Source organism: Taudactylus pleione, unplaced genomic scaffold (genome assembly GCF_031769625.1).
Source record: "Taudactylus pleione unplaced genomic scaffold, aTauple2 ptg000290l, whole genome shotgun sequence".
Classification (NCBI taxonomy): Eukaryota; Metazoa; Chordata; class Amphibia; order Anura; family Myobatrachidae; genus Taudactylus; species Taudactylus pleione.
This window is the reverse complement of record NW_028284692.1, coordinates 4,875,300-4,903,128: the sequence shown is the minus strand read 5'-3', so window position 1 is coordinate 4,903,128 and position 27,829 is coordinate 4,875,300.

The following is a 27,829-nucleotide window of genomic DNA, read 5'->3' as shown; positions in this document are numbered from 1 at the left end:
TCCCTGCGGCCCCAGGCTTAGGTGGGTCGGAGGAGGCACAACTGGTTCCGTCTCCAAATAGAAGTGACAGAACGCAGTTCCGCCCGTTCCGGCCCACTTTAACCCCTGCTAGTAATGCATGCAAAAATGATCTGTTCAGTGGATGTATTATGGTTGTATCATGGGTGTGTCAATGCAAGCGGCTGTGTTCCCAGATGCACAGCTGCAACTAAAGGCCATGATCAGAGTTTCGATGGTGTGACTGATGGTGGCATATAAGGAAGCACCAATCAGTATTACAGTGTGCACAGATGCTACAAATGGGCGTCTCAGTCCTTGCAGATTCGGCCAAACAGATGTACACAATGTACACAAGGGAAGGAGCTTGTAGCAGCATTTGCGGACGACCACCATGTGTGCGCTTTTGCATGCAACTCAGGGCCTGATTCAGAGACGGACGCTCTGAAAGAGCGCTCGCTCTGAATCAGTGCGTTTTTTTTTTTTGTGTGCGGCCTTCTGGCCACTCGCATAGCTGTGGGTGACCACCCACACCTATTGCGAGCGGCCAGGATGATGTTCGTGATGATCAAGACCATCGCGACCATCGGGGCTTGCGATCACGCTCTTGTGGTAGGGTCTCGTGGCCGCAAGCCCCAGAGAGCTTCTGTCTCTAATAGAGCCAGAAGCTCTCCCACTGACATCACTGGTGATGTCAGTGTGGCCGCCCACAAATGGCAGGCGTTCGCATGGGAATGCCTTCGTTTGTGAAGCCAGCCCCCCGCCACGCCTACAAAACGGAGCGAGCTGTCCATCAACATCGACAGCCGCCCCTTTTGTAGTGAGCCACGGAGTGAGAGAATTTCTCCCTTGCTCCGGGGCTTGCGCACGTGTGCAGAGCACACCATCGACCCGCTCGCGAGCGCTCCCTAAGGGTATTGTGTAGCCTTTATGAAGCTTAGAGGGCCACCCACTGCAGCCCCTGAAGTATGTCAGGTTGCTTGAAACCTGATAGTATAAACATCTGTAAACAAACAGTTGTTGCCTTATGCTGTATATAAAGGCAGAAAATAGCACTGTGAACAGGGCATATGGTATTTTAGCTATTGTGTTGCAAGTAGAGGCAAGAATAATTAGTGCAGTTGTGAAAACTGTTTCTGAAAAGTAGAAAAAAAATAAACTGCACTATTCAATATGGCCACCTGATGGCAGTGCCACACCCGTAATACTGTATATGCAGCAGCAACATCTATATAATAATTGTGTAAGGTCTATTCCATCTACAAAATGCATGAGCAGTGGGACCCAGGGCATGCACCTCCAACAGCTCCCACTGCTAATGAGACGGGACAGACTAAGCGCAGCAGAAGAGGTGGACCCAGCTGGTCAGAAGGAGTGCGGTAAGTATGGGAGTGGGGGACAGGACGGAGCCGGTAGCAGGATGGGAAGAAGCAGAGCGAGGAGGGGGGGGGAGCGTAGTAAAGCGGATGGGAGCAGCAGTTAGAGGAAGGAAGGGGAATAAAAAATTGGATATTTGTATCAGGTGAGGGGTTATCACAAAAAGGAGTGTTATATTCAATTTAATATTTGATATTTAATAATGTTTACTTAAAATATGTACAGTGTATTTAAACATCATCAAGACAACATAATGGGCCTGATTCTGAGTCACATGCAATGCCGATATCGGATGCAGTTGAGCGATTATTTTCTACTGCACATGCCTCTAAGTCGCACTGCGCATGCATCCAGTGTCTGTGCCCACAAAATCTCACAGATGTCTTCAAAAAGTATTGGGCATTCCTGTGCGGTGACAGGGAGATGGCTAAGTGGGTGCACAGAGATGGTCTTTCTTATGGCCGTATTTTGGGAGTGTCTTGGGTGTTTCACTCAAGTGGTTGTGAACTCAGACATATAATCATTCACATTAGAGGCCATACTCAGACTGAGAATATGCACCTACTGTAGTATGGGGCTGGTGCAAGTTTCCATGGTGTCACCGATGATTGCATCGAAAGAAGCACCAACAGGTATTTGAGTGTCTCAAAGTGGGCGTCTCCTTGCCCATTCAGAAGCATAGCTATACACCAGGAGAAGGGCTGATACTAGCACTAGCATAAACAGGGGCGCCGAGAGGGGGGGAGCAGGTGCTAATTACCTGTGCCCGAGCTTGATGGAGTGGACTGGCGGGGGTCCCGGTCCTATGCTGCCCCCCCTCCCTCCTACATGTCTGTGTGCTGGACTGCAGTGGGAGACTGCTCTCTCTGTCTCCTCTGTCTGTAGGGGAGAGAAATCACACTGATCACAACCCCCCCTGCATTTGCACCAGACTGGGGGGCTCACAGCGGCCCCCTTCCCCGGCGCTGCAAAATAAAATTCTGAGGAGGCGTGGCCACACCTCCCGCGAATAGGCCATCCCCTCTTCACCTGGGTCTGGACGGCTTTCTAAAGCCTAGGGCAAAAAGTTGCAGAGAAGCTGCCACAGAAAAATACGGTAATACTGTCACAGCGGTGTGCAACTAAGTTTTTTGTATCGTGATGTGATGATGGCGGTTGTTCTGGTGCTGAGAGGGCTTAATAATGGTCACATCCGTGACTAAAATGTAGACCATACTGGACCAGATTATGGTGATATATATGGATTAGCTGCTTTTGGATAAGTGCCGCACATGACCAGTATAATGTACTATGGTTGTTTAATATTAAATTAATGGTGATTTTTTTCTAAAGTGAGTGCTCTTTTATGTCTATTTTTATGATTAAGTCATACACCACAAGATTGGTGAGGTGTGACAGTTATTGAACACCCTGAAAAGTGCATCCGTTCATGGGTGCATGCTTATGGACATTTGTCCATCAACAAGCTTTCGTATTCCCTCATTAAAAAATGTTTTAGAGTGAGCTGCGAGCCATGACTGCACCACTGTCTTCACCTCTTCATCAGACGTGAATCTTAGGGCTTCTTTCAGGGGACCAAACAGGTGATAGTCATATGGGGCTAGATCAGGACTCAATGTTCTCATCAGTCGTGGACGTGGGTGGGTGCAGGGGCGTATCTATAATGGGTGCAGGGTGTGCGGGGAACACGGGTCCCTGGGTCCAAGGGGGCCCCTCACCGCACACCCTGCACCCATAATATTACTTACCTCTCCGGAGTCCGGCGCTGTAAAATGACTGGAAAATGGCCATAGCGGCCATTTTCCCGTCGTTTGCGCATGCGCAGTATAGGGAAAATGGCCGCCACGGCCATTTTCCCAGTGACCTGTGCATACACTATAGACTCTGGGCACACTCTAGTGCCCAGAGTCTATAACTCCGGTGCTGGCTGCGCACAGCTCAGTGCGCTGCGGGCCGCCGGGCGGAGAGGAGGGGGCCCATGTGCAGACGGGCCCCCTCCGCTCTAGAAATGCCCCTGGGCAGGCGTCCGTCTCCTTCATGGCTGACACTTGTGCGACCTTCTTTGAATTTCTCTATCCATTCATACACATTTCTTTGCGACAAAACACTTTTTGCATACTATACACAAAGGGCTCGCAAGCGGGTCGATGGCCGGGCAGTAAGCACACATGGCGTGCGGCTGTTGATGTTGATTGGCAGCTCGCCCCATTTTGTAGGTGGGTCAGGGGGGTGGCTTGCCAAACGGAGGCATTCCCGAAGGAACGACTGCTGTTTGGGGGCGGCCCTACTGACATCACGAATGATGTCAGTAGTGACCTTCTGGCTCTATTAGAGCCAGAAGCTCACTGGGGCTTGCGGCAGACGAGACACTACCACTAGGGTCTCGTCGCAAGCCCGATGGTCGCGATGGTCAGGACCATCACGACCATCACCTGGCCGCTCGCTAAAGCTGTGGGTGGTCACCCACAGCTTAGCGAGCGGCCAGAAGGCCAGTCCAAAAAAAAATACACCCTTCAGAACTGCAAGCTGCCTCTGGCAGCGAGCGGGTCTGAATCAGGGCCAAAGTCTTTGATAAATATCAGCACCAGACACAACCTCAGATCACAAAATACGAATCATTGCACGTGCAAATCACAAGTGAGGCAGCCATTTTTTCTTGCACTTAAGTCACAAATGAACTGATGTAACACACTTCAAACCTGCACAGCAGTGACTGGGAAGACAGCAACTTAGTACGGAAAGCGTTGATAAGACAGTGTGGCCAACAGAAGTTTTAATATTATTGGACTGCGGATAATTTTTGACCCTCGTATATATAAAAAGAATGGGTAGGCGACACTCTCGGTATAGTTTCGGCAACTAAGAGGACTGGGTTGCTGAAACCACACTGAGAGTCTATATTGGGGAAGGCACCCAGAAAACTTTGTGAAAGGAGAGCAGGAGTGCTGAATATTCTGTGGAGGTATATATATATATATATATATATATATATATAAAAACAAAAGGAGAATAAAGGGCGCTTATAGTTAAAATAGAACAGACTTTTTATGTATAAAGAACACCAATTGGTACACTCTACTGGAAGATAATAGATAACCATAAAAATGATCAGTCCAATATCAAGAGAAGGAGTCCTTTTTCACTTAGAGGAACTATTGTTGTAAAACTCTTGTTTCTCCTTTATAGGAATTGTAGATGCACTGTTCTTTTTCCGATACCCAACAATTCTTTGCAGTTTTCACTGAAAGACACCCTCACACCAAAATACACCCGGAGAAGGGCCACAATGGCCACTATCAGTAAATGAAGAACACTTTCTTATTTATAAAATGTATAATTTTAATAGCATAAAAGACTTCTATGTCTATAAAAAAGCTTACATTCAACGAAAGCATACAAACAATGAAGAACCCAATGCGTTTCGTTCCTCAATGGAACTTCATCAGGGGTACATCTTTAGAAACAGAGATACATGGGTGTAAAAGTGCAAGGTATAACCGGTCAACATTTAACATTCTCTAGAACAGTTGTTTTAAACATGAACTAGAGGCAAATCACGTATTACACATAAAGGAAATATCCTATACATACCATTGTAGCGATAAACCCGCAGTTCTATTTGTGACAAGATGGGATCACACCACAACAACCCAGTTCTCAACCCAGCTACAAATTTTTGGGGGGATGAAATGATTCACTTGACAATTTGTTTAATATTCATGGACAGGATGCAAACAGTGAATAAATGTGCCTATAAAAAGACATAACAGCAATTTATTTATTTGATGATTTAGTGATAATCCACTATATAAATTGTCTCTACTTAGACTAAATTAGTTGTAAAGACACTAATAAATTAGTAAATTTGCCTATAAAAGGACATAGCATATACGACAATTTATTTATTTGATGATTTAGTAATAATACATCATTTAAATTGTCTCTGATTAAGAAACAGAAACAAATATAGCTACTCAGCTGGTAACATTATTTGGGAATACTCTAATATAATGTAGCTCATAAATACAGAGCCAGATGTAACTAATCAACTTGATAATTAAGTACTATTTACAATGCTCTAATATAGTGTGACTCAAATAGCCCCAATTTTTAACAGGCAAACTCAGATAATTAGTCATACCTAAACTAAATGACCTTTAGAGAGACTTATCATTAAGGATACCAGTCAGTAAATAGCAGCCTTTATATATATTACAATTAGGGATGTGCAGGCTCGGTTCTACTCGGTTCCGTTCGGTTCTTTTTACCGAACCTTATTGGCTATCCAAAACTCGTGACAGCTGAAACCCAATAAGATCCGGTAAAAAGAACCGAACGGAACCGAGTAGAACCGAGCCTGCACATCCCTAATTACAATACAATCAGAATTGCATAGAATCAGTATAATTCAAAAACAGAACAAAATTACCAATGTTGCCATTAACTGTATCCTGCATAGAGAGTCTCAAAACATAAACATTCATTCTAATTTTACTTACATTCCAATCCTTTACCACAGGAGCCAAAAGATAGCTGGTTCAGCAAAGCTGTACCTGTTACTAATGAAGCAGCTGTGTATTTTTATACCCCCTCCCAGGAAGTGATACCTTGACCTTTATAGAATGAATTAAACAGCTAAACTTGGCTTACAAAATCTGGAATTCAATCTACAAACTAAAATTAGTGAATTTGAGATTCAGTGCAAAAAACACATATAATCCATATTTCCTTTAACTAAATGGTATATAACAATATCCAGTAAAGCCCTTCAACGAGTCACATCTGGGGATAATAATTAGCCCCTCTTCTCATGAAATCACGCTCCCGAGTTCTGGTATATGGAACGCAAGCTTCAAAAGCCTGCATTCCACTCGGCAGAAGGTAGTGAACACCTCCAATCGCGGGCGCTCACTTCCGGGTTCCGATGCTTGTGGAACGCAGCTTGTGGGCAGAAACAGTACTGTTATCAAACTTAGTAAAGCAGCCAGTTTAAAGGTTATACAGTGATTACAGTATACAAGAATTTACTTTGAGTGTCACCTGAACATACCAGAGGGTGTATATAATGCAATACACAACAATAGATGATGAATATCATGAAACCTTATATACAGGAAGAAAATAAATAAAATTATATATATATATATACATATATATATATATATATATATACTGTAGGTACCCATATATCATATGGTTGATAAGCAACCTAAAAGAGATATACACTCAATAGAAATATAGGCCCTACAACCACATTTTACAAGTACCATTAAGCATATATACTACATAGTTTCCCAAAGTAGGTAAGGACCATATAAACACTACAGGATTAGAAAAACACTTTACCATACAAAACACTAATTAAAATAGTAAGGCACACGCAAGTGTGCATTAGTGATTGGCTTTAAACATATACAATATTAAATAAAATTAAATATGTGTGTGTGTGTGTGTGTGTGTCTCCCAGTGGCCATGACAAAACATTTAATTGGTGTACTGGCACCTAACAAATAACATAAAAGGCAAAACAATAAAAAGAATAATTACAGTATATCAAAATATTACAAAAGTTGTCTCTAAAGGATGAAAGAGGATAGCGTCACTACAGGAAACATTTAATTAGAATATAGTCGTTCAACCATAACCTTTAGAAGCTTGGGTGTCCATATTGCCTCCTTTTGTAGGATAACTCTCCCTCTGTCTCCTCTCAAAGGGCATGGGACATGGTTTATACTGGTAAATTGCAGACTAGCCATTGTGTGACCCAATTCCGCAAAATGTCTTGCTACAGGTGTACTTGAAGTTCCAGCTGTTAGTGCCGCTCTGATGGATGATCTGTGGTTGGCAATGTGTTCTTTGAACGCACAGATGTTTTAAACAACATAAGTAAGACTGCAGGGGAAGGATAATATTTTCACCATGAATTCAGTTGAACAGGTTACTGGATATTAATTGTATTATTTGTATCCAAATGGGGATGTTTAAAGACTAATCCAGCCAACAAGACATGACAGGTGGTACAGCCGGCACATTTATAGCATCCCGGTTTTTGTCTGCGTAGCCATGTTCTGGGGTATGTAAAAATCGAGCGTTGGTCTGATGAGTAAGTTCCGGCAAATTTGGACCTCTTAGGTACGAGATGAGGGGCATATCACTCTTCTATCGCAATTTCTTATCCATTTTCACTATATCCTAATGTTTATGGATAGATTTACGGAATATATTGAAAATTGTGTCAAAGGTCCTTCTGATATGTTGAATTTTCACGTGTTTTAATTTTGCTCTCAATAAACATTTCTTGAGTATTTCAGGTGAGTAGCCGCATAAAAATGTTTGAGTCATCTCATTTAATTGTTGCTCTGTGTGAATATTTTCTGAGCACCCTTTTGTATTGCGAAACTGATATCCCGTTCTTAAGTGCAGGTGGATGGTGAATACTGGCACTTAAAATCATATTATGATTGTTGGATTTTCTAACTTGATCCTGTCAGTGACAAGACATATCTGGGCCCACTGGTCCTCCATAGAGAGTCAGACCCCTCTGTGGTCTACAGCTGTCAGCTCACGTCTGCACTCCAGATTCTCTGCTTCAAAACACAATTACAAGGGGCCTGCCTCAGGAGACAACAATTTTCCACTTAGCTATAAGACAGTGATTACTGTTATTCTTGTGAGAATTTGTAGTATATTGCTAGTACTACAGTACAGTAGTTGTACATTGGTGATGAATTGCCCTAAATAGGTATTAACATACTGTTATTGTTTAACACAATTCAGGTATACTAGTGTTGTTACTTTATAACCCAGGCAGTAATAGTGGGTGTGTGGGGATGGAGTCAGGAATAGTAGTGGTGTTACTTTATAATCCAGTAACAGGCGGTAATAGTGGGTGTGTGGGAGGGAGAGTCAGGAATAGTAGTGGTGTTACTTTATAACCTAGTAACAGGCAGTAATAGTGAGTGTGTGGGAGGGAGAGTCAGGAATAGTAGTGGTGTTACTTTATAACCCAGTAACAGGCAGTAATAGTGGGTGTGTGGGAGGGAGAGTCAGGAATAGTAGTAGTGTTACTTTATAATCCAGTAACAGGCAGTAATTATGGATGTGTGGGAGGGAGAGTCAGAAATAGTAGTGGTGTTACTTTATAACGCATTAACAGGCAGTAAAATTAGTGTGGGGAGCTATATTCCTGTGGTATCAAGAAGCAATATAGTGTGCTCACCCTGCAGTCAGAGGATGATTCTGAGACCAACCACCGATACTTAGAGTCCGCTGTGGGTTCCAAATCTGCCACCCCATCTTGGAGCTGGAAACTCCTCTGTTGGAGAGGAATGCCCACTAGTAGTCAGAGTGCTGCATGACGGGCCATTGGCTATGTGTTTGGATGCGCCTTCATGGTTGCCTGAGAGAAAGCGGAGAGCCAGATCATCTGTGAGTCATGGATGCTTCACAAATAATTTGTACATTGTATAATCTGCACTGGCCTCACTATGGCCCTGTCCCCGTGCAAGCTTCTCCCTTGGAGACTCACTGTCCATTCCACTGACTTCTTGATTAGGGTTTGCTCCTCCTTCCAAGATCGGATCATTGTGTCCAGCGACTAACGGCATAACCGACCCCAATACATCAAAGAAAAATTACACCACTGTGAGAAACCCTAAGGTGAACGTGTCTCCTCACCATCCAACACGACTTATAGTTACTCATCACAGAAGTCCTGTAGTGCCATCTGGTGAAAGTCCACATTTAGAATAGAAATCATACCGCAGCCAGCCACAACCAGAGAGGCAGTGCAGAAGCAGACACACAGCCTAAAAAACAAGAGCAGGATTCCCCAGGGCCTGCAACCAGGGAGCACCTCAGAGGCCATGGACTGCAGACAGCATCAGCAGAAAGTTTAGTAGTGGATGTTAAGCTGTATACACGCCATGTGATGGTGTGACCAAGCGAAGATACAATGCAATGTAACAATACATTGCTTGCGCCATACACACTGTACGATCTAGTGTACAGCAGATGGGACATTGTGATGAACGACGGATCAGGCGTACACAATGTACAATGTGTACGTTATATTGTTACAATCTGCGCTGGAACAATATATTGTGCGATGCATTGTACAGTGTGTACCCAGCTTTAAACTCTCATTACCAATTCCCAGGAACTGGGGGACTATTAGTTAATTAACCGGTTAATGGCAGGAGATATAGCACAGTGCTACCTACTTTATACTAAGCAAAGCCACTCCCTCTTCACTGATAAGAATGACTCAAACCTGACGCTGATTCCAAGATGCACTAAATAGAGAGGAGGAGAGAAAAAAGTGGAACAGAGAAATGAAGGTAGAGGGTGGGAGAGACAGAGAAAATAATGGGCCAAACAGAGGGACAGACAGGGAAAGGTGGAGAGACAGAGAAAGGGGAGGGAGACAGAAAGTTGGGGGAGAAAGGGGAGGGTGAGTGAGAGACGATAAGAGGGGCAAGGAGAGAAGGGGGAAGAGAGAGAGAAATACTATTTGTGAAGGTGGGAAAGGAGATGAAAAAAACAAAATTACCTGCTACACTAGCTAGTGACCCAGCAATGACGGGTACAAAAATACTGTGCACTGGCTTCAGTGTGACTGGAGGTGGCTTCCCATTGGAAGCACCACCTGCCAGTCACGCAAAGGACAGGCAGCCCAAGGGGGAGGTGTCTCATCCCCCTGGGACTGCTAGTCCGGGCTGTGATTAGCAGACAGCGGCTTCTAGTGGAAGCCACTGCTCTGCCTTTCAGGCAGCTCTACAGGACTTCTCGTGGATGCAACCAATGCAGCCCCCATAAGCCGGTGTTATGTGCATGCACAGCACCACCGCTGCTCATGCTCATTCGCTGGTCTTGGCACCTGTCAGATTAATTGCACAGGCATCGGGACCTGGTCTACAATGGCCAGAGCAGCAGCAGCTGCAGCCCCCCCTCAGGTAACAGGGCAGGAGCATGCTGCTTGTACCTACCAAAAGTGGACCTAGCAAGGACAACTGGTGTACTGGTAACAAGGTCATGGGAGCCCAAGGCACATTGATGCTCATGGGGAACAAAGGCTAGCCCGTCTGGTCCAATCCCACAGAAGAGCTACTATAGCACAAACTGCTGAAAAAGTTAATTCTGGCTATGATAGAAAGATGTCAGAACACAAAGTGCATGGGGCTGCATAGCAGCAGACTGTACAGAGTGCTCATGCTGACCCCTGTCCACTGCCAAAAGCATCTATAATGGGCATGTGAGCGTCAGAACTATATCATGGAGTAATGGAGGAAGGTGGTCTGGTGAATCACGTTTTCTTTTACATCATGTGGATAGTCAAGTTCGTGTGCGTCGTTTACCTTTTGAAGAGATGGCACCAGGATGCACTATGGGAAGAAGACCAGCTGGCAGAGGCAGTGTGATGACTTGCGCTATGTTCTGCTGGGAAACCTTAGGTCTTGCCATTCATGTGGATGTCACTCTGACATGTGCCACCTACCTAAACATTGTTCCAGAGCAAGTACACCCCTTCATGGTAATGGTATTTCCTGATGGCAAGGGCCTCTTTCAGAATGATAATACACACTACAAAATTTTTCCAGGAATGGTCTGAGGAACATGACAAAGAATTCAAGCTGTTGGCCTCCAAATCCCCAGATCTCAATCCGATCGAGTATTTGTGGGATGTGCTGAAAAACTAGTCCGAACCGTGGACGTCCCACATTGTAACTTACAGGACTTAAAGGATCTGCTGCTAACGTCTTGGTGCCAGATACCACAGGACACCTTGGACCAGAAAACTTTGTTTGTGATGGAACTTTAATAAATCTACTTTCTATGCTGATTATCCTAAGTTCTGGTCCTGCATTCATCTCTGAGGTGGGGGTGAGTGTGATATGCTAATTGTTTATGGACCTTGCACCACAGATGTTTGCTGGTTTGGAGTGCTATCTCGTATACCATTAAATGCCATTATAGGAATTGTATATACAGAATTTTTTAGTATCACCTTCTAATGGAACTATTTATTTGCATCAAGAATGCATCGGCTGATTATCTAAAATAATGGTTTGTCTGAGAATCCGCGGTGGAGCCCACTACTAACTTCTTACTATCAAACAGTCCAACTCAGTTACTCATATGTGATTTTATTGTTGCTCTCCGTGGATCTTTGTGACTTTTATATTACATTATATTAAGATTAAATTGTCTTATTTACAAAATGTATATGTACAATTTATGTTTTTATACAGTGTTCCAGAGACACCCACTAGGAGCTGCATGTTAATAAGAGATCATTGGGTTGGTTTTTTACTCCTATATTTGTGCCTGAATATACCAATTGTTATTGTATATATTTTTTTCTCCGTAAAAGGACCAACCTTATCGCATTATAGTAGAAATTGTAAAGGGGTTTGAAATTAAACCAGCATTGTCCGCTTAAGCAACTAGAGCTGAATATAATGTTATAATTGAACTATAAAAAGGACAGTTGACCCCACAATTACAAAGGGAAAGGCACATAAAGAATCAGGGTCTGATTCAGACATGGATGCAAACTTGATATTTTCGCAATTGAGCAATTATTGGTGGTTTGCGCATACATATGAGTCGCACTGTACATTCATCAGGTTACATTACTGTCATCGGTTGCAACGAGGTTTTGGCCGCATTGATTTACAGTATGGCGCAATTGGAGGAGGTTACGGGGAATGGTGTCAAACTGTGATTGCGAACCCATGCGCTGAAAAAATGGCAACTACATCTCAATTCCTGTGGTCATTCTGAGTAGCCATAGGGTTACTCAGAACTATGCTAATTGCCTGATTTGTGTCCGATGCTGCGTCTTTGTACCGCAATCACTTGGATTTGTAAAGCCACCAGTGCCCATCCCGGCGGCTGTAACATTTGCATATTTTCGCACAGCCGCTGTGTACAAATTTGCAGCAGCGGCTGCATTAGCCTCCTTCTCTGAATCAGGCCCTCAGTACAATCAGCAGCAAGAAACAATGGTGTGTTTGACTGACGTACATATCAGGGAACGTTGTATATACGTCTTATATTGTCTGGCCCTTGTACACTTGAAATAAAGCCAGTGTGCTCTGGGTTTACTACCTTGGGAAGAAGTACATTTAGTCTACAGGATAATAAGGAAACATTTATGTTTAATCAGTATCGGTCTATAGTTAGAACATAAAGTGGTGTCCTTGCGATTGTCATGTTCTGTCCTATAGCATTTCTCTCAGAATAAAAGAGGAAGAATCTGTTTTATTACTCAGTAGTGATAGAAGCTAGTCCATAAATGTATCTGTAAAGGTTTTATAGTACTGATTAATAAAACTGTCTGGCCCAGATGCCTTGTCGCATTAAATTTATGAACTACAACAGAAATCTCTATAACTAATATTAACTACCTGAACCTCATCTGACTGCAATCTGTATTGTCTATGTACGATTACACCTAGTATAAAATGCTATAAACTCTGCCTAACCGTATCTGATTTTAATCTGTATTTTTCATGTATGCATCTGCACTTAAATCTAGCATAAACAAAAGATGAGCGGTTCATTTCCAGATGAATCAGACAGAATTGAATCTTGGGAATCTTACTCAATGCATCCTCTGGCAATCTCACTTTATTTGATCACACACATGAAGACAAAATATCTCCTCTCTCTTTTAACTCCACTATTTTCACTCTCAGCCCATATAAATGCTCACACAGATTTATGTGCTCATCCCAGTCTTTCTAAAATCTGTACTATCTTTCTATTCACTGATATATTTCCTCAATTATTCATGCATGCAGGGGCTGACTGGCAACTTTTAACCTGGGGGGCAAATGGATGCAGGCGGCCCTGGCAGAGGTGTAGCGTGCAGCCAGGGTGCCTGAAGAATGTGCGTGCTACGGCGCCCCCCCCTTCAGGAGAGGACACCCTTATGCCCCCAGTAGTGATCCCCCCTATGCAGTGCCCCTTGTGCCCCCAGTAGTAAGCCCCTTATATAGTGCCCCCAGTAGTGGTAACCCTTATGCAGTGCCCCTTAAATAGTGGCCCCAGTTGTAGTCTTCCCCCTATGCAGTACCCCCACTATTGCCCTTCATATAGAGCACCCAGCAGTGGTCCCTCGATGCAGTGCCCCCAGTGGTAGTCCCCTCCCCCCTATGTAGTGCCCCTAGTAGTAGTCCCCTCCCCCCTATGCAATGCCTCTAGTAGTAGTCCCCTTGTAGTGCCCCTAGTAGTAGTCCCCCCCAGTAGTAGTACCCCCCTTGTAGTGCCCCCAGTAGTAGTCCCCCCTTGTAGTGCTCCCAGTAGTAGTAGTCCCCCCCTTGTAGTGCCCCCAGTAGTAGTAGTCCCCCCCTTGTAGTGCCCCCAGTAGTAGTAGTCCCCCCCTTGTAGTGCCCCCAATAGTAGTAGTCCCCCCCTTGTAGTGCCCCCAGTAGTAGTAGTCCCCCCCTTGTAGCGCCCCCAGTAGTAGTAGTCCCCCCCTTTGTAGTGCCCCCAGTAGTGGTCTCCTCTTTATAGTGCCAGAACCCCCGCAGTAGACACACATAATATAAAAAAAAAACAACACTTACCTGATACCCGCTCCTGCTCCTGGTCCCGCCGCCGAGATCAGCTCCTCCGTCCGCCGCTTTGCATTATGGGAGTGACGCGTCATGGGAGTGACGCGTCACTCCCATTACCCACTGCGGGAGCCGGAAGATGTCCGGCTCTGGCAGTGGGAGCAGCAGCCGATGAGAGTCTGTCTGACTCTCATCAGCTGCTAAAGCAAACACACAGCTGCCTGCTCTGGCGGCTGTGTGTTTGTGCTGTGTAGCGCTGACCGAACTCCGTCCGGTCAGCGCTACACACGCGGTGCAGTCTGTGTCACACAGACTGCCCGCGGCCCGACGCTGCGGCCCGGGGGGCACATGGCACACTGCCCCCCGGCCCAGCCCGCCACTGCATGCATGTAGTTAAGACGGAATCGGTATGTAAAGCCGGCTGTCGGGATGCCTACTGACAAAGTACAGACGGCGGCATCTCGATGGTTGGTATCCCAACAGGGGTCGGGTAAGTATATTTAACCTTTCCCCCTTCTCCTCCTAACCCTAAACCTCCCTCCTTGTAGCCTAACCCTAACCCTGCCCACCCCGCACCCTTACCCTCCCCATTAATGCCTAAACCTAAGTCTCCCCCTTTGTGCCTAAACCTAACCCACCCCCTTAGTGCCTAACCCTAACTCCACCCCCAGTGGTGCCTAACCCTCCCCCCTAGGGGTACCTAACCCTAACCCCCCCCAAAACCTAACGCTGACCCCGCTGCACTGCCTAAACCTAACACTCCCCCCCCCTCCTGCAGCTAACAGCTAAGAGCACTCCAGACTTACCTCGTTTGGGCTGGTGTTCTTCTGGATTCTGGCATCGGGATTAAGATATGCGTCGGTATTTCGATGCCTACCTTAATTCCCGTGTCAGACTTTCAGCGTCGGTATTCAGGCCGGAGGCATCACGCCCTACGGTCTTATAACTACATCATGTTATGACATCTATTCTGGAAAAACCTCTTATATCAGATTATAGGCGTGATTCTGAGGTGAACGCAATTCTGATATTGGCACAAATATTCACTATTTTTCATCTGTGCATGCTTTTAAGTAGCTAAAAAGTTGCACAGCGCATACATCCTATGGTGTGCGCACACTGTTGGAGTAGCGATTGATATCCACAGTCTCAGCGTTGTATTGGAAATGTATTGAGCGGTCCCAGGCAGTGACAGGGAGGCTGTTATTCAGAAGCATGGCCATGTACTGTCTGATGGGTGTGTAATGGGAGTGAAGCAGGTGTATCAAATAACTGGTTGTGAACTCTGACGCTTAGGAGTCTGTTCATCATTACATAGTTATCACTAGTGATAATTATGTTTTAAACTCGCTGTGAGTTTAAAAGATGTTTTCGAGGCATTCATCATGTCTCCCTAACTAAAGTATCTCTTCCGAAAAGCTGCTCTTTTTGCAGAGTCAGCTTTTCGAAATAGTGATACTTTCCCCCCTACACCCAGGAGTGTAGCGAGGGTGGTTCCATTGGAGCATGAGCTCCGGGTGCCAAAATGGACAAAGGGTGCATCCAGGGTTCCCGAATTTATGGGGCGTTGCACAGTATGACTGTTATGCCTGTTAGTTTTATCTCGGTTTGTTTTTTTCTAGATCAGGGGTGGGGAACCTTTTTTCTGCTGAGGGCCATTTTGATATATATATCATTATTCGCGGGCCCCGTGCAGGCCACTCCCCCTCTATGTGATGTCACATAGGGACGGGGCAACAATTGCCGGTGATTACTGCAATACCCGGAGCATCCTGAGGATGCTCCGGGGAGCTGTAAGGGCAGCAGTGTGACTGTCTGAAGCATCCTAAGGATGCTCCAGGTGGCACTGCTCCATAGATTCTGGCTGCAGGGTGCCATTCTAGGCACCCTGCTAGCCAGATGAGGCTAGCGTTAAAAAAGCTCAGAGGGCCAGACCAAATGATTCCGGGGGCCGTATACAGCCCCCGGGCCTGAGGTTCCCCATCCCTGCTCTAGATCCTAAATAAGTTACGGATCTGAGATTCACTTCTACATTTCCTGCTCCCTCAAGCTGCCCAGATTGCCTCCTATCCAGCCCTCCCTCCTCTGTGATCATCTTCGGTCACCTCCTCTTTCCTGTCAGATTGATTACATTCACTTCTCACCTCTTTAATTCCCTCCCCTCTCTACCCTGTGATCGGCTCTTTGCCCCTATCCACTCATTTCTTATTGGCTTCTTTCATCACCTCTCTCTGATCAACTCTTTGCCCGTCCCCTTTCCTTTCTTATTGACTCCTGTCACCACCCCTCTCCTCTCCATTTCTTATTGGCTTCTGTCACTGGCCCTCTCTGATTGGCTTTGCTCTTCCCCTCTCCTTTCTTATTGGCTTCTGTCATCTCCTCTCTCTGATCGGCACTTTCCTCTCCCCTCTCCTCTTTGATCCCCTCCCTCCTTCTCTCCTCTTACATTCATTGTGCTTCAATGGACTTAAAAGTGACACATCTGAGATAATGACTAATCTTCAATTATAATGTACTGTATGAGTTTAAAAAAGTCACTGCTTTGCTATTTAAAGTAATGGAGATGTTCCCAGTCATAACCACAAAGTGATAATTGAAAGGTCTTTTAAAAAATATTAGGCAACCTAAAATAATAATAATGGAGGTAGACAGAACATGATTAGTAGTACTCACATTAATGTAGGCGCAATGTATATTTGCGAAGTAGGAACATAGCTGAGAATGGAGCTTCCCATAGGTATTCCCACTCCAGTGAAAGCTGCTTGGGGCAGTGATTGCAGTAATAAGCTGTGCACCCAGTGGAATTTCATTCTAGCACATGTATTCTGTATATTTAAGTTAAATGATCAGAATATATATGGTGAGGGGGTCAGCAGCACAAGATGCAACTTCCAAGTCTGGAAGCGGTGAGGAGTCAGTGAGGAGTGCTGCTGACCCCCTCACCATGGACTCTAATGACCAGGTTACTCTTCACTCCAGACGCCCCTGTTACTTATAGGGACCTGGGGAACTCTATTAGATTGGCTATGGGCCCCTTATTAAAGGCACAGACAGCTGACACTAACAGGCAAATAACACAACTCTTTCAGATGGTTTTACATAGTGAGCAACTTATGGATGAATTCTTTCAGGATGTGTAGCACATGAAACAGGCTGTTACCGAAAATACTAAAGTCTTGTCACCAACTATGGAACAAGTTAGACGACCTTGAGAACAGGTCGCGGAGGATTAATTTGAGGCTGATTGGTTTACCTGAAACAGTCAAAAATGCGGGACTTATTACTCTTCTCCGTGACACACTCCCTAGGCTGTTACAAATTCAAGATGCATGCTCTGATTTAGTGATTGAACGTGCACACAGACTGGGTGCTTATAAAACACATGATAATGCACGTCCGCAGGTGGTGCTGTTTAAATGTTTAAGAGGTCTATTTACTAAGCAGTGCTAGGAGACAGAGTGAAAAGTGATAAGAAAGTGATAAGGTGCCAGCCAATCAGCTCCCAACTGTCATTTTTCAAACACAGCCTGTGAGATAACAGTTGGGAGCTGACTGGCTGGCACCTTATCACTTTCTTATCACTTTTCACTCTGTCTCCTAACACTGCTTAGTAAGTAGACCCCTAAATTTCCTACATAAGGAGGCTATATGGTTCGCGTCTTGAAAACACAGCAATATCACGTGGGAGAATAATAAAATATTGCTATTCCAAGATTACTCAGTAGAGCTCACGAAAGCTAGGAAAGAGTTTTCACCGATATGCTCATGACTAATTCAGCTGAATATGAAATTTGCCCTTCTTTATCCTGCAAGACTGTGGCTATATAACGGGACTGCTTTCGTGGAGTTCTTATCTGTGGCGGATGCGGATGCATACCTTCAAGAGGAAGAGGAGAGTCGAGGAAACTTTTCAGAAGCAACAGATCCGTGAATGTTTCTTGATGCAGTGTTTCCTGTCTCCTGAGTAGAACTTTTCTACGCCTCAATCTGCTTGAGCTAATTGATGTTATCCCATGTTTTCCTTTTTGGAGCTATTGTTATTTTGTTTATATCCTCCTTGTATGATGTCTATATACAGCTATTCTAGACATTAATCACACGATCTTCGGGTCTGGCGGCCTGGAGTCTACAATTCTATCTACAGTTCAATTTTGTTTATATGTTTGTACCTGGAAACCTATTACAAATGTATCAAGGCTTTCCATAATGGAATGCTAGTTCTTTTGTTTGCTACTTACATTCTTTGGGGCCCATTTATCAAAGGGAATTTGAGGTAAATTCCACGAAAACACCTGTTTTCGGGGGTTTACCTCAAATACTAAGTATCCCCCAGATGTATGAAGGAGGGATCGCAGCAGGTATCTCCAATACCTGCTGCGATCCCTCCATTGCTGCTGGCAGCCGCCTCCCCCATAGGTTTCTATGGGGGATGCGATGCTGCCAAATGTATCAATATCTGGAATGCGAAGCATTCCTGATATTGGCCCCAGCAGCTAACGCCATCTGAACATAGCGTTAGCCGCTGTAGTCTATGGCGACTTATCGCATGTCAGCCGGCAGAGGGATCTCCCAGAGCCATCCGCCGGCAATGTGCGCCGCTCATGTGCAGTCCGTGGGACTGCGCATGTGCAGCAGCCTCCGTCCACATCAAAGGAACGGGCTCCTTTTGGAGCCTGTCACCCTGCATGTGCCGGATCATACATTCGGCCGCTATGATCGCATTTTGCAATGCGATCATGGGCGGTACTGCATGCCCGGATCGCATTGCAAAATGTGATCATTAATAAATGGGCCCCTGTATCCCATAGCCAATTTGTTTATGGCTATCTTTTTTTTTACTTTTTTTGATTATTTTTCTTTTTTTTGAATTTATTTTCATTACTTGTCAGGTGGCATCACTGTTTATTTTATTTGAAGAATGTCTACAGTGTCTGTGTTATCATTTCGTACCTACTTTTATTGTGATGTGATATGTCTACCTTAAAACTAGGTTCTTAGAATATTGGAGGCATAAACTCCCCGCAAAAGAGGAACTAAATTTTAATGTACTTGAATAAGTTACGTTTAGATATTGTGTGCTTACAAGAAACGCATTTAATATCTGAAGAAACCCTCAAACTTAATATTTTGAAATGGAAGGTCGTGGCGTCAGCCCCCTTTAATTCAAAAGCGAGAGGAGTTGCTATATTAGGGAAACAGCATGTTCCTATGGAAATTAAATCCACGGTGGTGGATTCTGAGGGTCGTTATGTAATATGCCACGCTGAAATTGATAAGCAACCGTATATCCTCTGTAATATTTATGCCCCAAATGCTTATTCTAAGTCTTTCCTTGTTAGCTCTTCTTGTTCCTTATAGTGATATACCACTTCTAGTCTGTGGTTATTTTAATTTAATATCATCAGTCCAGTTGGATAGACAATTTCCGCGTAGAAGTGGAGAACATACCCCAAAATTAGGTGTTCTGCTTTTTGCTCAAAGACTGCAATTGCTAGATATGTGGAGAGTGTTTCACCTGGTCAATAGAGAGTTTTCATGCTTATCGGCAGCACATGGTACAATGTCAAGAATTGATTATTTACTGTTTTCTCACTCTTTAAAGCCCAAAATATCTCAAGTGGAGATGGAGCCTATTGCAGTGTCCGACCATGCTGTAGACTAGTTAGAATTACGTATGGGTGCAGAGAGAGGGCAATACCAATCATGGCGCTTTCCCTCCTCTCTCTCCCATTCATTAAAATTCAGACAAAGAGTGGAGACTGCCTGGGAAGAATACAAGGTTAATAATGAGTCTATAGCCACAGATAACCCTGTTCTTTTTTGGCAACCCTCCAAAACAGTGGTTAGGGGGAAGATTATATCTCACATCTCTTCCATTTATAAGAATCTGCAGTGAGACTATCTTCAATCTCAACAAACGCTGACTGATACATTCCAAACCTATCATACTCCTATCGTACTAACCCTATGTTACAGTCTAAAAAGTGTTTGATGGCATTTTGGTTCAAATGGAATCTAGATATTCTTTCAAATCTGACTTTAGGTTTTATAAACATGGAAACAAAGCAGGTAGATTACTCTCTAATTTATTAAAAGGTCAGTGCCCTCCAATGATAGTGCACCCTCTTAAACTGCAAAATGTTCAATTCACTGATTGCAATGCCCAAATAGCGTCAATCCTTAAAGATTTTTATGGGAATCTTTATTCAGCTCCAACTGTTAGTAATTCCGCTGCCACACAGTTTTGGGATTGGCTACCTATTACTCAGGTCTCAGGTCATACTTTTCTAATGACCCCTATCACGGAATAGGAGGTGGCACGTGTAATATCCAGATATAAATTAAGAAAAGCTCCTGGACCTGATGGTCTTTCATCAGAATATTAAAAAATATTGTCAACACGTATTGTCCCCCCCTGACATTGTTATATAACCGATTGTTAGAGTCGGGTGATTTGCCTCTTCACTTTAAATCTGCAACGCTAAATGTTATCCCAAAGCCTGGAAGGGACGTGTCCGATCCCGATTCTTATCGATCCATCTCGTTACTCAACGTGGATTATAAAATAATGACCAAAATTCTGGCTGATAGATTAAAACAAATTTTACCCTCTGTTATTCATCAGGATCAGACGGGTTTCATTTTGGACCGCTCCTCGGTTGTGAATATTAGGAGAGTGTTGTATATCTTGTGTGACTCTCAGTGTGCCATGTCTTCCATCCCAAAAGCTGTATTATCTTTGGATGCTGAAAAAGCATTTGACATGGTGCACTGGGATCATTTATATGACACTTTGATTAGATTTGGATTCCCTTTGAAATTTGTCTCTTGTATAAAAATTTTATATTCTAATCCTACCACCTCAGATTCTTTGTAATGGTCTCCTTTCGGACCCTTTTCCTATTAATAGAGTTACTAGTCAGGGTTGTTCGCAGTTGCTTTGGAACCCCTGGCCATAGCTATTAGACAGTCTCCTCAATTCCAAGGTATAGTCATAGGAAATGTTGATTTGCGTTTGGGATTATTCGCAGACGACATGTTGTTGTTCATTTCTTATCCAGCAACCACTATTCCTATAGTCTTTGATATTATTTCTCAATTTAGTGGCTTTTCTGGTTACAAAATAAATGTTAATAAGAGCTTCTACATTTAAGTGGAGATATAGATTTTCTGCCTACCTCAGGCCCACTCAGCACCATCAAAATTGCAACGGATCAACTTAAGAACTTAGGGATACAGATTCCTTCACAAGCTTCCAATTTATATAAAATAAATTTCTCACGCGTTCTATTATCTATATCCAAATGATTGACAGTTGGCAATTTTTACCACTATCGGCTTTAGGACTTATTGCATTGATCAAATCCATAATCTTTCCCAAAATATTATATGTTATGCAAATGCTACCATTTAGATTATCTCTTTCTGATATTAGGAAATGTAAAAAAATTATTTCAGAGATTTATTTGGAAAAACGGGAAGTCAAGAATAGCGCGCCCTTATTTACAATTGTAGCGGAAAGAATGAGGCTTGAATTTACCAGACCTCCTACATTTTATTACTTAGTGTGTATATCTATTATAAACTGGATTGTGCATTACTGGCGCCATATTCCCCTGGCGCTTTATTACACACACCAAAGACTGAGATTCCCCCCCCCTCATCTATTCACATCTTTTCTTCAGAGACAATTATAATGCATGGTGGGCGATAAATAAAAGACTACGAAGGAACCCGCACAGAACTACTTTAGTACCGTTTTGGGGTAACCCACTATTTCCATCGGGAATGGGCAATGCAGTTTTCTATCGCCTGCAATCTAAATGCATCAGAAAAACTGAGGATGTTTTTGATCCTGGGGGAGGTATATGCTCTTTTCAAACACTACAAGAACACTATAATTTTACTAATATATATTTGTATGCCTATCTTCAAATTCGACACTATGTTAACTCTTTACCAGCTGCAATGGCAGATACCTCTCACATTGACCCACTCCTGTCAGTATTCTCTATAATAAAACACTCCACCTATAGAACTCGTTATTTATACTCCAAAATCCAAATTGATACCAGAGTCATCTGACAAATTTTATAAACGTATTATGGAAGCCTGGAAACAGGATATACCTTCCTTATTACATAATGATTAATTTTTCAAACACTATGACACTACTCTACGTACTTTACAATCAGCTTCTTTACAAGAAGTCCATGTTAAAACTATATACAGGGCATACATATCTCATGCGCAGAGAAAACATTATCTTTTAGAAGAAACAGGCTCCTGTCCGAAATACTCACACTCTTCAGCCACTATTTACCATAACTTTTGGAGTTGTGGACCTATTAGACGGTTTTGGTACAAAATACTTGCTTTCATTAAGTCCAAATTTCTTATTGGGGGAAACTAGACCCCATGGTCTTTCTTTGTGCAAATTTTACATCCTGGGACTTGGATGATTCCCAAAAACATTTATTTCCATTCTTAACAGTCTTAGGGCCTGATTCAGAGCCGGACGCTATTTGCGGACGCTCGTTCAGAAAAAGGGGCTGGATATTTAAATTGAGCGCTCGCTCTTTGCGGTCTGTTGACGCCACTATGTCTGAACAAGCGTCCGTAAACATGCACTCGCTATTTTTGTAAAGACGCCCCTTGGCCGCTCGCATCATACGTCATCTCTGCTATTTATTAGATTAATCGAGTACATCGAAAGGCGTATGAACTGCTCGCTATTCTTGTGGTAGCATTTTCCTACCGCAATCATGCGAGCAGTTCAGGCTAAAAGACAACCAAGTGACGTGGTCGATGACACTTTGTTAATTATGCACACCCTTAAAACGCCCGTTTTGACCGTTTGGCACGCCTGCGTTCGGATCTCCACTCCCGGTTTTCAAGCACCTTCCCCTGTTACCACCCACAAACGCCTCATCCTGTCACTCAAATTAGCAGGCATTCGCTGTTTTGTGAGCACACGATTTCCGACTGCACTGACTGGTTGGCGCATGCGCATTACAACCCATACGCATGCGCAGATGTGCGAACATCGCTCGGAGCGAACGAGCCGCCGCTTACAAGCGGCTCTGAATCAGGCCCTTAGTTACATTACCTAAAAAGGTAATACTCAAATCGTGGATTTCAAAATCTTCTCCAACCTTAACACAAGTACATCAACTACTCCTTAAAAATCTATACTTTGACCACTACTCGACCCTCCCTGATATAGAAAAAGGTGTTACACACTTTTATTACAAATGGAGCCCATATATAACAACATTATAGACAGAAACCCAGACACAGATATTTAACATTTTCGAGAATACAGATTGGTATTTGCATAAAAATATGAATTTTTTTGAAATAATAACATTTTATTTATTTAGGCACGATACTGTATATCAACTAGAGTGATAATAAAATTCTATGTTGTGATTCTTAGGAAATTGATGAAACACTGTTTGACATTGTGTGATCCACTTAGACGTGATGTTACAAATTTCTTTCTTTCTTTTCCTTTTTTATTCTCTTTTTGTTGTTTATTTTTTCTCTTCTCTTTCCATCTCTACCAATAGAGATTCAATACTATCTGGTACTGTTTTGATAGATTACTATCTGAATGTGTAGAACTGATACTTTGGCCCTCATTCAGACCCACTCGCAAGCGGGCGCACGTACGTTAGGCGTACGTACAAAAATATTTAAATTCAATGGCTCGCTCGTATTTTCGTTCGCATCTAAAATTCCTCCCTAAACTCTGACGACCCCTCCTCTAACTAACGAGCGTACGAAATAGCGAGCGTACATCCCCGAAATGGCTTGAAAGGAACGCACGCACAAGTATAAACAGGAAGTGGCCTTGTCAGATGTCGATTACCTGCTCCTTTATTCTGCCTACCTCCATCAATCGTATCATGCCAATCAATGTATCAATTAGCTTAATTGTTTGTTTTTTTCAACACAATGCAAGAAACTTTACTCTTGTCCGTGTTTGTGTTTACCCGCAGAATACGTACGGATGAAACATTCGCTTTTATTGTTCAAAAAACATGTGAACCACAATTAAACAATTGTACTATTGCTGTGGATCCCCGCATATTTCCCTGGGTTAATTTCTTTATTTAAATTTGCTTACGCATGTCACTGCATCAAGCCTATCATAACTCTCCAGAGATTTCTGGCCCTGTCGAACACATGACTCATACACTAACCAATAAAATTGCTCCTGTTAATTTCCAAAATACATTAGCCAATCAGAAAATTTTACACACTTTATCAAAAATGATTTTTAAGAAAAACACCATTGCCATCATGAGAGCCTCCGCATTCACCAGGCGCGAGCTGCTGGTGCTTACGGAGGTCATGGATCGCCGGATCACCAGCCAACCTCAACCCATCACCAACCGGCAGAAGCGCTCCGCGTATGCGGAGGCACGGTCCCGCCTGCGGTCCTTCGGCTCACGCCGCAACATCGGGCAGCTGGAGCGCAGGTGGTCCGACCTGCAACGGCGAACGCCCCGCTTGCTGGCATGCTTTCGCATGCAGATCCTGGAAAGTAAGTGTTATGTATTGTGGTTTTAATGTTTGTGGGGCAAACTGCGTGTGCATGTTTTCCTGTCTGTCCTATTTATTATTTGTACTCATATCTGCGTGTGCATGTTTTCCTGTCTGTCCTATTTATTATTTGTACTCATATCTGCGTGTGCATGTTTTCCTGTCTGTCCTATTTATTATTTGTACTCATATCTGCGTGTGCATGTTTTCCTGTCTGTCCTATTTATTATTTGTACTCATATCTGCGTGTGCATGTTTTCCTGTCTGTCCTATTTATTATTTGTACTCATATCTGCGTGTGCATGTTTTCCTGTCTGTCCTATTTATTATTTGTACTCATATCTGCGTGTGCATGTTTTCCTGTCTGTCCTATTTATTATTTGTACTCATATCTGCGTGTGCATGTTTTCCCTCTATTTCTGATTTATTCATTCTACTGCTATTTGGCTTATTTGTTGTTTTTTTTATTTTTTTTAGTTTTGTTGCCCGGATTTGTCCATAAACTAACCGCAATTTCTTTGTCATATTTTAGGGGGACAGCCAAGACTCCGCCGTCACCGTCCGTCCAGACGGCGTTCCCGGCCACTATCCCCAACCCCCAGCCAACACTCCACCCCAAATCTTTCCCCTATTCCCCACTCCTCCCCATCCTTCCCAGACCCTCTCCCGGAAATGTCGGGCCTCCTTCCCCTCCGTCCCACTTCCCCCTCTCCTCCACCCACTCCTCTTCCAATTACCCCCTCCCCGGAGTCCATCATAACTCCTCCCCATTCTTTGGGGAATGACGGATCCTCCGAGGAGGATCATGGAGGTATTTCCGGAGCTCCCGTTTTGGCTCCCGGTATGTTTTTTTTTTTTTTTTTTTTAAAGCACAAACTGTTTGTATGTAATCATGTGTCGTGCCTTTCTTCGTGTTTTTGTGGCTTGACTTTTGGTGATTTTGAAGGTTTGCCTTTACCTCTTCCTGGTGATTTCAACATACACATATCATACCTGTGGGAATTTTTACCTAGGCCTTGTATTTTTGCCAGCCCCCCCTTTTTTTTTTTTTTTTTCGGTTTAGGAGTGATTTGGTTGTGTTTTTTTTTTTTTAATGTGGATTCCCTATTGTTGTATTAACCCACACACTTTTCTCACCCACAGAGGAACAGAGGCGTCGGCAAGAGGTGGCGGATTGTGTGGGGCAGATGCGGCAACATGTAATCGGCATTCTGGTGGCCCTCGACCGGCTGTCTGGCCTCCTTCGGCAGTAGTTTTTTTATTTTTGTTATCTTTTCAAAATAAATTTATTCAGACAAATATACGTTGTGGCTCATTTTTTAAATCCAAAACCAAGATAGTTTAGCATGACATAAGTAGACTGTTCCTGCAAGGATTTCCCTTTTTTAAAAGTTAGATTGTGTTTTGTCTTTGTATGTCAAACAGACACAAGAAACACATAACAGTAACAATGTCATTTCCCTTTTTGGGTGTAGTGTCAATTACATATTTCTACATTTTACAGGTTCCTAGTTGGTGCGCAACCTGCTTAGGCCAATCTTACAAATCCCAAGGTTGGGCCAGGCTTCCTTTTGGTGTGGGTTGGGAAGCTGAAAACATATTTCAGTTTAGCTCAACTGGCGTCAGTACTGGTTTACCCCTTAGTCAAATGTAACTTGTGTTAACCTGGTTACACTTGCTGTTAACGTCCCAAAAAAGGAAGACCATTTCACTCTCCAAACATTTATTCACAACATAACAGAGAAAACAAAGTGGTCACTCCCAAAAAAAGAACACAGTGATAAATTCAAATACAACACATACCAAGAAATAATTAAATAAAAACAAAAAATCAAGAACTGGTTGACGAAGGACCATGCCAACATGATTCCACAACATGGCGTTGCGATATGGGTTCCAGAATATATGCCCAAAAGGACCAGATCCAGGTTTGGTAAGGGTAGCAGGAAGTAGTGAGCGTTGGAGTGTCAAAGATTATGTGAACAAACAGAAGATGGTGAGAAAAAAAAAACAAAATTAGATGTTCGCAAACAAACACAAACACATTAGGTATAAACACTGTAGTTTTGTTCAAACTTACCTAAAAAATCTGGCCACCACATCATCGCGTATGGCCCCCCCACATACTGACCTTCGACCAACCTCGGGGGGGCCATCCTCAGGTAAGGCATCCTCTGGCTGCATTGGGACACCACTCCTTATGGCAATGTTGTGAAATATCCCACACAGGACCACAATTTTAGACACCATATCCGGCACATACATGAGCTCGCCACCAGAGCGGTGGAGGCATCTGAATCGGCCTTTTAAAAGGCCGATACAGCGCTCCACCACTTGCCTGGTGGCTGTAAGTGCGGAATTATACGCACTTTGTGGCCCTGGTGTGGGAGCCAAATAAGGAGTGAGCAGCCAGGACATGCAAGGGTATCCACTATCTCCTGTGAAAAAAAATAGACCACATCAGGAACACTGTGTATCAAGCTTAACATTGTTATGTACTAAAGGTCTCCACTTACCCAGAAGCCACGCATCACCAGCTTGTAGGTTGGTTAATTTCTGCCATATCCCTGATTGCCGGATGACGAAGGAGTCATGAGCACTTCCTGGTAATTTAGCATCAGGGACAGGATCTGGAGGGAGGCATCACATACCACCATTACATTCAGGGAGTGATAGTGTTTACGGTTTCTAAATATTGCCTCCAGCCGTGCTGGAGGCTGAAGTGGTATGTGAGTACCATCCACAACCCCTATGATGTGTGGGAAGCCAGCTATTTGGTAAAAATTGGCCTTGGCCACACTAAGGGCACCCATATCCAAAGGCATTTTAATAAAATGATGGAGGTGCTTGAAAAGTGCCTCCATCACTGCCCTCAGGATCCGGGAAAAGGAGGATTGGGAGATGCCCGCCACTATTCCCACCGTTGTTTGAAACGATCCTGAGGCACAGAAATGTAACACCGCCATAAATTGCGTCAGTGGTGGTATTGCTGTTGGACTGTCAATTTGCCGCTCAAGATCACTTTCTATTAATGAGAGAGTGTCTATGATGATTTTGGGAGGTAGACGGTAGCGTCTTAAAACCTCATCATCGGGCATTCCAAAAAGGGTGACACGTGTTCGAAATATCTGGGGCCTTGCATGCCTACGATGCCTACGCCTGGGACGAGTTTGAGGTTGGTCGTCTTCCGGGAGCAGGGCCAGAACAATTCGCCCCAGATCTACCTGAAATTCAAAGTTTACAATGTAAGGCTTTTGAGCCACCCCAAAAGTAACATAAAACAACTTAGCTTTCTGATACCATCCATAGCTGCTTACATGCCGGGGTATTGTCATGATACG